Source organism: Centruroides sculpturatus, unplaced genomic scaffold, assembly GCF_000671375.1.
Source record: "Centruroides sculpturatus isolate CEXI.00-Female unplaced genomic scaffold, Cexi_2.0 scaffold221, whole genome shotgun sequence".
Classification (NCBI taxonomy): Eukaryota; Metazoa; Arthropoda; class Arachnida; order Scorpiones; family Buthidae; genus Centruroides; species Centruroides sculpturatus.
This window is the reverse complement of record NW_019384612.1, coordinates 808,603-822,257: the sequence shown is the minus strand read 5'-3', so window position 1 is coordinate 822,257 and position 13,655 is coordinate 808,603. Positions and strand designations below refer to the sequence as shown.

Here is a 13,655-nt window from a genome sequence, read left to right as displayed (position 1 = left end):
ACTAGATGAGGGCTTTATAATACGGCAATTTTTTGGAACGTAACTACCGTGTTATACGGGGGTTACCTGTATATATGTTATATGGACCACGGGGAAAAGGAAAATGCAAAAAAAATATTTAGTTCGAATTTTTACCACTATGCAAAAAAATGGCGGGCGCACGAAGAAAAAGAAACAAAATGGAAACGCGCAAAATGTTTTTATTCACATTTGTTCAATGTGCAATCCATTTGCATCAATCACGTGTTCAAAACGCCTTACAGCATTATCATTGCCTGGCCAATGACAATGCTGCCACTTGAAAGAGGTCACATCCTCCCGTTACATCACAGTGTTGGACTTTAAGTCCCTCTACTCCTCCATTGAGCTCTCTCCCGCTTTCTGTGCGCTCAGGGACATCTTATTTCGTATTGTCGGGGATCGCCATTGCACAACCAAGTGCTAGAAATGGCATATTTAATTTGCTATAATTCGGTGTTCCAATTTAAAGGCGATATCTACATAGTCCCCATGGACAGCCCGGTTTCAGGGAACCTCTGTGAGATGGTTGTGCGACAGTTAGAGAATAAGGTCCTCCCTCAGTTCCTCCCCAACATCGGATTATATAGGAGGTATATTGATGATATGAATAGTTTTTAGAAAACTGTACCGGATGTAACAGCCTTGGTCGATGCTTTTAACAATAATCCCTACGGGTTGACACTGGAAATAGAACAATTTGACCCTACCGAGGTCCACTTTCTAGATATAAATATTAGAGTGGAAAACTCAGGCATCCACACTTCGGTGTACCATAAACCAGGATCTATGTCTTCATACATCCCGGTAGGGTCATACGATCCTGTCACATACAAGACTGCAGCCTTCAAAGCCCTAATCAGAAGAGCCTTCGCACATTCATCTAACATCCCGGCTCGTGATACTCAATTAGCGTATATAGAAAATGTAGCCACCGAGCACGGTTATCACAAAGTTATAGACTACATATGATGATACAACGTTATCGCCGTACGTATTCAGATAGAGACATGGAACGGATCCCCATCACCTATAACCCGTACCTAAGATCTACATATACCAAGGTTGCCAGGAAACGCCAGGTACGTGTCGCTTTCAGGAGGTGCTCCACTATTTTTAACATCTTACGTAATGGAAAGGACCCTTCTACCCCCAGCAGACGACCAAGAGTCTATAGTTTCCCTTTAAGGCAGTATTTTTCAATCTTCTTGAATACGCGACCCCTTTACAAGTTGAAAAATTCCGGCGACCCCCAGGGCCGTATTAAAACTATATCAGTGATTTTAAAAACTACATGGTTAGAGGCTAAAACTAAAATGGTTAGAGGCTATGCACATCTTTAAATCTTCCGTCTCAACCACGTGCATAAATTTTAGAGAGGAGATGGTTTTGTCACTGGCCTGGCAAGAGTTGATTCTCAGCACGCTCTAGCCGCTCGTTGTATATGGGCAGGCCGACACGTTACGCATGCGCGACTTAAATTTTTTGTAAATCGTTCGAACTCAAGATCGAACGATTTACGGTTAACGGAATTCGTTAATCGAATTTCCATCTAAAAATCGTTAAGAAGCCGAAGCAGAGCCCAGGGGCCTTAGTCTCGAGTTTTTCGTGTTACAACTCCCAACGTGTTGAAGGTGTCACGTGGTACCATCTCACACACTGACGTCAAATTGGTAGTCTCGAGTTCTAACTCACGTGCTTTCTCATCTCACCATGCGAGTTGCTACTCACATTAAGTCGAGCATGTGAGATCGCTACACGAAAGTAAAAATGGCTGACGGATACGCAATTCTTATCGCTATCGAAGAGTTAGAAAGAGCCGAAAGACGTTGTTTGAGAAGGCAACGAATTTTTCGACCACGAGTAGATGACATTTCTTTTCGTGTCAAGTCAATACTAATAAAAAAAACTTTAATTCATAATTGATAAATGTATACAGCAAATTTTTCTAAAAATAAAAAGAAGTATCTAATTCATCGAAAAAGAGTATTAAAATGATAGTAAATTATATGTATAGATTATTAAAAGCATAGACACTACATTAAGATTATTTATTAATCAGAAGTGTTAAGTTCTGATTAATAAATAATCTTAATAGACAAAACAATTTAAGAAATAGATCAAGGAAGAAAACTATATGAAGAAAGGATTAAGTTTAAATACATTTTCCATTACATAACGGATTTTTTAGGTTCAACACACGCAATTAATTTTTCAAGTAATTCTCTCCACAAAGCGAATTGTCTTTTTCTTGTAAATTCGTTGTCGAATTTTCCGCTGTTCATTTTCTTATTATTTTCTATATATGTTACTAATATTTCTTTTTGTTCTTCGCTTATTTTTTAAAATAAAACATTCGAGGTTTTCATTTTGTTTCTGCGTACTATATTGCCACAAGACAACTTTTAACTGTAGCACGTGTAAACTAATTCGCGTTGATTTGTTTACAACTTGTTACAGTTAAGTTGATTGGTCGAATCATTATAGTCGCAAACCCAGATGCATTGTAAATAATCCCATCATGCTTATCGACAAACGTAAACAAGTGAATATGACCTACTTCCGCTCGCCTTTCGAGTTCACTCGAAGGGTCTAACTCGAGACTACCGATTATGTGAGTCATAGTAACACAAGTGACTTCAATAACGTCAGTTCGAGTACAACACGAAAAACTCGAGACTAAGGGCCCTGAAGGGGTTGGAAAACGTTCGTTTTCCGATGTTTTTCGACGTTATCACACCGTGAATTGGTTCCGAGGGCGTAATTTTTAAGTTAGCGTGGTGCGGTGAGTAGTTATTTAATTCAAACACGTCGTTCGAATTTCTGGTCGATAACCAGACGAAGATCGAGTTTTTGGTCGAAAACGTTAGTTTTGTCTAAATCTGTTCGTACTGGGATATAAAAAAGGTTTTTAGTGTGTTAATAAATTCGTATCAATGGGGAATTTTTTTCCTATGTTTTGTAATAATAATCCACGAGTAATATTACTGTTGATTAATGTTTGTTAGGATTTGACTCCTCTTTAGATGATAAACTGGCTATGAAAAGAGCCTTTTGTAATAAATTCGGAATTTAATTTAATCTCAACCTTTTTTCTTTTTGAATTCACATATTTCGTCATCGTCGCTGTTAGGGTTAAGTTCTTTTATCATTAACTTTTAACGATAAGCCAATGATAATTCGTCCGTTCACAGCGCAGGATAGGATGACAAATTATACATACCAGCAATGTCTTCAAAATACTTTATTGAAGTTATTATTAAGGACATAAATCACAAAGCAGTTGACTGCACAGAGAAAAGAACAAGAAGTAAAAACGAAACCGAAACTAACAAAACGGGGATATCAATATTAAATCACGGGACGAGATCTCGCACTCTTCTCGGGAGCACTATCGTTAATAGAGAGGTTGAGGCAGACGTTTTAAACGTGTAAACGTGTAGGACGGACGTTCGGTGCCGCTGTTGTGTTACCTTTACTGCGAATTCTAAATCTGCGTTATTTCCATAATCTAAATTTAAATTTAGTTCATTACTTTTGTGCAGACTTGCATTTTTTTCCTTTTCTTTATCCTTCTCTTGTTCTAATTTATCTGTAGCTTTCCCTTGTCCTACTTTATCTTTCTCTTTCTCTTTATCAGCCTTTTCTATTTCACTGGTCCAATTGCCCATCTTTCTTCTGTACTGGTTTTCCGAAAACTGAATTCTAAAGTCGATGATTTCAAAAATTGATTTTTTTTTTAAATTCGAATATCTCATCGACAAAATGACATACACGTAAAAACTATAAAATTACTAGAGAGGTTGAGGCGCACGTTTTAAACGTGTAAACGTGTACGTGTGACGTTCGGCGCCGCTTTCCCGTAAGCCTAAAAGTTTGACGATGGTGTTTGGAATGTCGAGCGTGATTCCACCGACTATCCAAACACCATTGTCAAACTTTTAGGCTTACGGGAAAGCGGCGCCGAACGTCACACGTACACGTTTACACGTTTAAAACGTGCGCCTCAACCTCTCTACTGACAAAGTTCACAAACGAATCGATGTTCAATTCTAACCATGATGTTAGCATTCTTCGGGTATGCGATTAATGCATTTAGTTCATTCTTCTCATTTTTTGTTGCTTTCTTTTCATTTTCGCTTTCACTTTTCCTCGCTGTTGTTTTCCACTCTTCTTCTGTCTGTTTTTTTCTTTTCTTCCTTCTCTCTTTCATTGCTGGACTTTTCTTTTGCTTCTGTATTTCCCATTTCGAAGTTTAATTCTAAAATCGTTGATTTCGAAAATTGATTTTTTTTTAAATTTCGAATATCTCATCACGTGAGGCACAACGACGACTACTTGTGTTTACTACCATTCTTACATTATCGGTTTTCGGATACCTGACTAATAAATTTAGCTCATTTTCTTTGGTTTTTTTCGTTTTTCTTAATTTCATCTTTACTTTTGTTTTCAGTTTGCGTTTCTTTCTCTTGTTTTCCTTTCTCTTGTTTTTCTTTCTCAGCGCTTTCCTGTTTTGTTTCGTTGGTACCCATATTCGAAAACTGATTTTCTTTTTAAATTTTTCGAATAATCCATCACGTGAGCAAATTGATTCGGAATTCGGTTTCGTTAAAAAAAATGGACGAGGCAATTTTTTTCCTAACTGGCACGTCACAAGGTTGTATAAAAGACGCTGATGTTTAATTAATTAACCCCTTTTGTTCCCAGCAATTTTTAATATTAATGTAATTAAACATAAAAAATAATTAAAACTGAAAAAAAAACGAAAGAAATGCGTTAATTTTGAAGAAAAAGCTTCAAATTTTATTTTCCACTAGCAGATCGCGTTGTTGTGGCTCAAAATGTGTCTATTATAAATGTATAACACTTCCCTTGTAGGGGGGAATTTTTAGAAAAATCCCTTCTTAGTGTACATTCTGTTGACAGTACCCTATTAAAACGCAAAAAACCGCATCTAAAATAGTATAAATAGAAGCAGAATTCTTTACGGTAAGCCTTAATCCTGTTCATCTCCCGGGGGAATTTCGACACGTATATTATATAAAAACACGTGCGTATTGGAATGCAGCGTTGTGTCAAAATTTCAAAGGAATCGGTAGGAACAAACGAACATTACATTTTTATTTATATAGATAGATAGAAAATGATGTGCTTTAGTTCATTTTCACAGAAAAGCAAACTTAGGGCGCAAACTTAAGTCCTGTAGATTTTATAGTCCAGCACGTTCATTCAGGGAAAAGATTACACACACATGCCAATCGGATGAAGCCTGCGATAGCTAGAATGGAATTCGCGCAATCTGAAGCAGAAGGAAAGGATACTGACACAATAAACACAGATACACTCCCCGTAACTGCGAGCAACCGCAGGTAGAGCCCGTCGACCCCTGGGATGAGATCATCTTAGCATCACTTCAACGAAGTCGATCAGACACTTCAGACACAGTGAGAGGAGCAGAGATAGATCGACCCGCGACTCCTCCACAACCCTCATACAAATATGCTCTCCGAAGTCAAGGACCAGTGAGCGAATACCCCTGGGTTCTTCCCAAGTCTTCGGGAAATATGCATACAAATGTGGCAACGGTGCAGGACGCGGATGTTACCGAGACTCCTCAGCAGAATGAGGGCCACCCGCGGCTGCCACCTCCCACTCCCATTGGATTATTCACTAATTGTAAATGGTAGTTTCTCTTTCCCGTCAAAGAGAGATTATCATATCCAAATGGAGAGAGGTCGGATGTAAAAACGCGCGCGCGCTCACAAATCAATTGTCGCGAACTCGGAAATAGTAGTAATGTAAACTCCCTTTTTGGTAAGTAACAATGAGAAAATCGGTAACAATTTATTCACTCGTTTGTGGTAATCATATGTATCGCGAGAAAGCTTCGGCAAATGTGCCTTTATTGATGAAAAACATGTTTTGTCCGGAGGAAAATGAAATGTGAAATTTGTATTCACACACGCGCTGATCAAATCAAAAATTGTCGCGAGAAAAACGTGATCGGGAAAATAGATTGAGCGATTCATATAATCTAAATGTGAGGAAAATTGTCCCTCCTATTTCAAACACATGAGATAATCAAGTCTGTCACAAGGAAAAGCAACAGTGAAACGAACTGGCGATATTCGGAAGTAATGTCGAAGTTGGCATCAGGAAACCAATCTCACAACACGAACCTTACCAGAATCGAGAGAAATGTCATATCAGAACTATGTCACCTTGATTTGTGGTAATCTGCATAGCGGAAACTGTCACACGTTCACAAGATGGACAACCGGAAGAAGCAATGCCTGCAGAGGAAGTCGAGGTGGCAGACATCCTTCCATTTTCCAGTCCAGTACAAAACGGAGAACAATCGCTCCAAAGTACTCAAAAGGATTCTGTTGGAAACCCGAAACACAGGAAGACAATAAGATAAAAGACAGGTGACCATCAGACATTAAGTCAACATGTCCAAGTGTCCCTGAAAATTATTTTCTGAGTGACAGACTGATCGAACAAAATGGAGCAAACTTTAACCCCTTTTTCGATTTTAGAAGTAAAAATGCAACTTTAATTAATTAATTAAGGATTAATATGGATTGCTCGGTCTCAAAATGAGAAAATTTTGTTTTATCAAAGAAATTCGTACCTTGACAAGAGTCAAGAGATGTTACGCGAAAATGACAGTCAATCAATTAATTTCGTATGATGCTCAAATGATGTGTCTGCAGGAAAACAATTTCCACATTTCGATGTAACGCGAGATCAGTCACGCACGAAAGAAACACAAACTTGAGATGATGTTGTGATCACCTCCCGAAAGACGGAAGCGTAGACTGACAGCTGCCAACGCTGCCGGCTAAAATGTTGCTATCTTTTTAAAAATCCGGGAGCTCTGTGAGGACCCAATCGAGGTCCGAAATCATGTAAATCGCGGTATTCTTATGTTTAAATAATAACGATAGATTAAATATGAGAGGGGGAGAAAAATCCCTTAATCTAAACAACGCGGCACAAAATGTAGACAACGAGTCTCGGATGACTCCAACACGTGTTAAATGAACTGTCAATGTCAGAATGAAAAGTTATGTCAGAGACAAGTGGTCGTATGCAGGTAGAACTTTGACCCCAGCGCTCATAAACAATCAATCTAGGGAAACAATTTCGGAAAAGAGAGAAAGATTTAAGAGAGCTAAATCATTGCGTATGATCGTTCGAGTACCCAGATGACAGAAATCGCGAGTCTTGCAATTTTGTCAACAATCCCCAAGAACAATGGACAGAATGACATCGAGCAGACACCTGGAATCGGATCTTTCCCGTGACCCGAGTCGGTCTGGGTTTTCCCCAAAACAAAAGAGAGACCAATCGGGAAGCGAGGAAGGGGACGAGGGGCCAATCAGAAGTCCGAATAGTGGGAGAAAAAACTATAAAAATCCGAAATTCAAGGTCATAGAGCTCTCCTCCGTATTCCACGAAAGGTCGTGACTTATATTGTGGTGTGTTGTCGCCAAGAACTTTGGACTCCGCCGCTTCCAACTTCCGATCGTCCGCCCCGGGGCCAGACAGACGCCGAAGTTCTCGCCTCTCCGCATCTTCGACGAGAAGAACCTAGTGAAGGATTGTCGATTGTCGATGTAAGCATAAATGTTAACAAATAAACGGCTTTCTTGTGTAAAACACTTGTCATCATTTGCCTCCTCCGTCACAGCCTACATACAACCTTCTCTTAGGTTCATCCTGATGCGGGATTAATAGATCCCACCTACAAGACGGCAACCTTACACAGGTGTTGTGGAGTGGGTTTAAAGTCCCCTATCTCCACCGGGTCGGCTACCTTACATTTGTCACATAAAGTATTCAAATGAAATTCTTCCTCATCCATCTTATTCTCCAGACTTTTTGCCACTTTTTAAAATACATTTGGACAGTTTTTTGGCAAGGAAAGTCTTCAAGGAAGAGGACGCAATAAAAAGTACCTTTCATGACTTTTTGGCTTCTGGTTCTCGCGATTTCTATACAATCGGCGTTAATGCATTTCTATTGCATTGTAAATGAAATTCATAAAACCGGCCATTTCATTTGCAACAATCTAATATTTCTCATATTTAAAGCTTTCTATCAATAGAATGGAGCCATATTGGATCATCATCTCTATTACTCTATCGTTAAGGAATTTAGATGACCACTATTTTTAATTGTGTTCTATAGTGTGTTGTAAGAGGTAAGATTGATTAATTAACGCATTGCGTAGTGTTTGCACTATATAAACTATATAGCGGGCCATAATTGCGCTATTACCTGCAGGTCTGACACAGTGGGGTCGAACAGTGGACCATGACTCATATACCCATAAAAAATTTTGTTAGTATGAATTAGGATCGTATCCGAATCCACCAATCTAACATCTTTAAGAGGCCATCTAAGTACTTAAATAACATAAGAACTATTCAGTGATTAAATGTACTGAAATCATGCATAAGTCTTGGGAATAATAATTAAGCAGATGTTAAACAATTTAAAAACTGCCGAATATTTTATCTTTATATAATGAAATTTGATTGTATATTTTCGGAAATTGAAGATTTTACATTGATTTATCAAATAAAGTTTGCTTCAAAAATACAGGTTAAATGTGCCGTAAGGAATTGGGATTAACGTAGAAATTAGGGAATAAAAATTCGCTTTCGGACATAATAATGTTGGGGGAAAGGTCATAAAGTCTACTTAATATAAGATAGTATATTGTCGAGAGATAGGACTATTTCATGTCCAATTTTCTACCTACGTCTCTCGAAAGTAAGTCATTTTTTGTTTTTGTTTACGTGCTTAAAATTGAGTAAATTAGGATAGGGCCTGGGCTTAAAACATCTCCATCATTTAGATTTTTATACAAATTATCGTAAATTAATTAAATCGATTTATAAATAGACTAGGTTAGACTTTCGTTTACATTGGATACTTATTCTCAAATTATTAAAATAATAGCAAAAGTATTTTTTAATAATTTAAACGAAAATCAATTCGGGAGATACACTTAATTCTCTTAATACTCTATAATTTAGTGTGCTGAGTTTATGGTTTTAGAACTGGAAAAGCCAATGATTCTGCAACACGACTACCCTAGACTGAACGCCATTGCTTTCACACTTAAGGCCACACAGAAACTCGGATTTAAAGTTCTCGAAGACTCTTTGCAGCCCAGATTTGACGCCCTCAAACTTTTCGTTGATTTCTACTTTCGAGCGAAATCTCAAAGGAATTCATTTCACTCGTGACGACATTCGACCCGCCACAAAGAAATGGTTCGAGAACAAGCCGAAGAAGACTAGGTCAAGTGTTACTAAGTTGGAAATACTGAACTTTGTTCCTTTAATGTTATGACGTAACACATGTCACGTATTTGTGGAAAGTAACCAATTGTTTGAATGCATTGTTAATAATGCATTGTTAATATTTCTATTGTTGGTGCAGTTTCGTTGGAGGAAAAAACAAGTGAACTTCCGCTTTCTTCTTTTCACCTGTTTTTTTCTTTAGATTTGTGGAAAAAATCTTGATAGCAAGTAAATAAACTATGAATTTTGATTTATAAGAAATGTGATAGAATGTTGAATTCAAACATATTTAATTTAACACGTTTAATTTCTACTTAGAATATGTTCCGTGAAGTGTTCGAAGCGCATTATATTTCATTTGCAATATTCGTTCGCGTGTTTCATTATGGTAAGGTATCGTTACTGACTTTCGTTGTTAGTTGTTAGAATATCGTATGCATTAGTTTATACAGGAATAATACGGTAAGTTTAATGTACTGTACAAATGTTTGTATGTACAATTTTGATTATTATTAAACTATTTAATTAGCGTTATGCAGCTGTTTTTCAAATTTGAGTTAGGACGAATGAAACTCCACAAGTGATGCTAATTATGTGTAGAGTTTCATTCTTTCCAGCTCTCGGTGGAACTCTGACGCAGCCACCTCCCCGTGGTGAGTTCTGGGTTGCCATTCGTTTGGAAATAACGAAGGGCATGCAAAGAGTTGCGTGTTTCCGTTTAATTTATTATTGTAAGAATGAATGAAAAGAAGCCAATACACGTAGGAATAACAGAAGTAACAAGCAGTTATTTATTGTGACGTCACAATGTTCTCAATTCTAGTAATATCTCGTACTTCTACATTGTAGTTTTTCTGTTAGCAATAGAATTTAATTGAATGTTGTTTATCTATGTTAATAAGTTACCGGCATTCGGTGGAAAATATTTGAATTGAAATAATTTGATTTCCGTGCAAACCGGAAGTTCGTATAGCCTACAGTTAATGGGGCCTTTTCCCCCAAAGCTTTCCATATCTGTTTTCGACTTTCGTGTATCTAATTCTGGAAATTAAGGAAAGACACACCGATAAACGGTCGCCAGAGGAAATTTATATGTATGTTTAAATCACGATTATGGATTCCAGTTCAGGAGAGTGTTCTGTTAAGACGTGTTGCTGTTTTTGTGAGGAACTGTTTTTATTCTTTCTGGTGCCTGGGTTAGGTAAAGTTTTAAAATAATACAGTAGGAATAGTATATAAAGAAAATTAAAGTCAATCCAATAAATTAATACCTAAAGAGTTAGCATGGATAAGTCTCAAGATATCATCATGGAGCTAGAAGAAGGAATAAAAGAGAAACTATTCACCGTCAAAGAGTGTATAGAGGCCGCCCGCAACATGCGGACAGAACTTAAAGACAAAGCCATTCAAAGCCTGGCTGGAGTAAGCTTTCTGATTCAGGAGCTCGAGAAAAATTTTAATCAAGTCATCCAGCAGCAAAATCTTCACATTGACTCCCCCCAGCAACCTGATAGAAATAACCAGGTTTCTGGGACTTTAAGTCCCACAAGCCACCCCACCCATGCCTCCCCTTTCTCTCTCTCTCGTTTATCATGCCTCCCCTTAAAAGTAAGTTATATTTATGTGTGTCCATCGTGATTGTAGTGCCATCTATTAAAAAAAATGTATTTTGCGCCCTCTTCTGGTCGGTGTTCTTCTATCCTAAATACATTAGCATAAGACTAGTAAATTGTTCTGCAGGGGTATATTATTTCTCTGCTATTCTCATTGAACTGTTTCCCTCCTATCCCAATTATCCCCCAACAATGTTGGCAGGTTTCTCTTAACACCTTTACAGCACCCTTGCTCTGCAGGCAACGCTCCCTTAATTAAATAGTATGTATTCATTTCGCTCCCTCTTAACATTACACATTATAATACATTTTACATTTCTAATTGTTAGTTCATAGGCCTCTTGGTGCTCTCAGAGCGGGAAGAGGCCTTCAAAAGAAAAAAAATCACGATTATGGGTTTTTAAAACTTTTTCCGTCCCGTGGGCACTAAGAGGGCCTCTTTTAGCAAGCCCATTATGGGTTCGGCCAGACCCAGAATGGGGCAGCCGGGTGGTGAGGGACGGAGGTCGATATATCTGGTCGGATCACCCCGAAAAATTCCTGGGAATTTTTTCGACCCGTCCGGATTCGATCCTCGGGTCCCAGAGCGGTTAGTTACCACCTTGACTGCTCGGCCTGCAACATTGACGATGTAATAGTGTTTGGTTTCAATTAAGAAATGGCCCATGGTAATTTAAATATTAAAAATATAGAAGAATAAAAAAGAAGATTCGTTTGAATTCTTCAATATTTTTGTAATAAGTATTCTACTTGGTTTATGTACTTGTCAATAAATTATGAAAATTGATTTTATTCGCTTAAGACTCTTCTACACGATCGCTTCGGCCGTCGTTGCTCTTCAGTTATAATCCGACAAGACGAGACTTGCGGTCTACTCAAATGATAAATAGCATTTTATAAAAATACTTTAAATAATAATATTAAAAATAATAATATATATTAAAAGTTAAGAAATTTCAATTTATTTTCTCGAAAGACTTAGAGGAAAAATCCCCTGTATTTAGGGGAATTTCCTCTAAATTACAAAATTGAGTAATCGAAAGCGCTTGTTTATAGTTTGCTTAAATCAGTTTCTGCATGTCAAAATCAATGAATGAAAGTTGAAAAATGAATAACATAAATTACATTAATTTAAGGCATTTTTAACATTATATGTTAATAAATATATAAAAATTAATAAATAAGAGGTAAGTATAGCATCATTTTAGAAATATAATAGGATCACGTACGTTTCCCATTGAATGGGGGAGATTTAAACTATAATTTCCTTTGATAATTTATTATCTTACGTTGTTATGTTTAAACACGCGTGTGTATCAACGATATTTTCATGTAAGCTTTCTGTTGGTAACCTAATTATTAGGAATTTCAATGTTAGAATGAACACATACGAGAATTTTAGGCACTTTCATACGTGTCCACACACAAATAAATGGCATGAAACTAGCCTCTAACAAATTTTATTCTATTAATACTCATCCTGCAATTTTATTCGATTAAAGAAACGAGTCACGTGGGTGATCTGCAGAGGGGAAGGTATTTTATGGGAAACTGGCCCCTGTTTAGGCGTTGGCGGCATTAAGAAAAACCGGAAAACTCCACTTGGCCGACCCGCGACCGACTACCGGCGTTCGGTGGTGTTATCCGCCGTGCCGCCGGTTGGCTCCGGCATAATTGTTATGTTACGTGTTTTGATTATGGTAGTACGTATCAGAGTAATCAGTAATTATAAATAAGTGTATCCAATTCTTTCAATAACTGTTAAGTGATATGATAAAATTATATCTTTTTATGGAGGCTAATTAATGAAAACATCCTAAGAGTTGTAGCAAGCAAGAAATAGAGAAAAGTGTATGACTGTCTGCGCTAAATAAAAAAACAGTGTTACGAACTCTTCTAATAGATAAAATTTTTAAGTTTAGTCAGCAGAAAGTTAAATGTTATGCTAATGTTAATATTGAAAATGTTAAAAAACTGCTATGTTATTTATTTATTGGTATATGCTATTAAAATATGCATATTTATACCCAGTAAATAGTTTCCAGGCATATAAATTTAGACGTTGCAAATCTATGATTTGATTTACAATGGGTCTCCAATCGATGGCTTGAAGGCCAAATATAGCCTCAATACATATTTATCCAGCCTACAGAGCTTGTTTTCATTTATATGTTTTATTGACATTTGAACTAGTTCAAGCATATAAATTTTTCAAAATTCAAGTATAATTAATAGACTTTGCTGCAAATGATTGTTATAAACACCTATTTAAAGAAGGAAATTTGTTAATTTTTAACTGATCTCTGCTAGGAGAAAATTTTAAGTCTCAAAAAGTTTATTATTGGGTACCACAAAATCTATCCCAAATTTTGATAAAATCCTTTTGAAAATGCAATTGCAAATTTTAAATTGATTTACACCCATTGTCACTTAGAAATAAAAAGCAATCTTATTCTTTGACTATATGTTTTATACTTGGCCTCTAGAACTGTCTTGTGCAGCTTGTCCTTTCTCAGAAAATGGTTGGCAACCTCTGACTTTGAATATATTTATTGTTTCCATTCAAAATATATGAGGGTTTATACACTATATTATTTCTAATTCAAAACTTGAGATTTTTGAGAAAAATGGATTTAGTTTGTTTAAAGAGTAAAAATATCAATAATATATATGTGTGTGTGTGTGTATATATATATATATATAT

General features: G+C 36.8%; 1 protein-coding gene and 1 long non-coding RNA gene across 2 annotated transcripts in view; both read left to right on the top strand.

Annotated features, from left to right (window-relative positions):
* LOC111625283 overlaps positions 1-10,561 on the top strand; it is a 13,732-nt gene extending 3,171 nt beyond the window's left edge. Inside the window, exon 2 of the long non-coding RNA XR_002756704.1 lies at positions 9,069-10,561. This is a non-coding gene — a long non-coding RNA (uncharacterized LOC111625283). The remainder of the gene's footprint in view (positions 1-9,068) is intronic.
* Positions 10,562-11,982: 1,421 nt separating this feature from the next.
* The window catches only part of LOC111625275 (kelch-like protein 20), a 55,204-nt gene continuing 53,531 nt past the window's right edge, over positions 11,983-13,655 (top strand). Inside the window, exon 1 of the mRNA XM_023368379.1 lies at positions 11,983-12,138. The gene's annotated coding sequence lies outside the window, so the exon portion shown is untranslated. The remainder of the gene's footprint in view (positions 12,139-13,655) is intronic.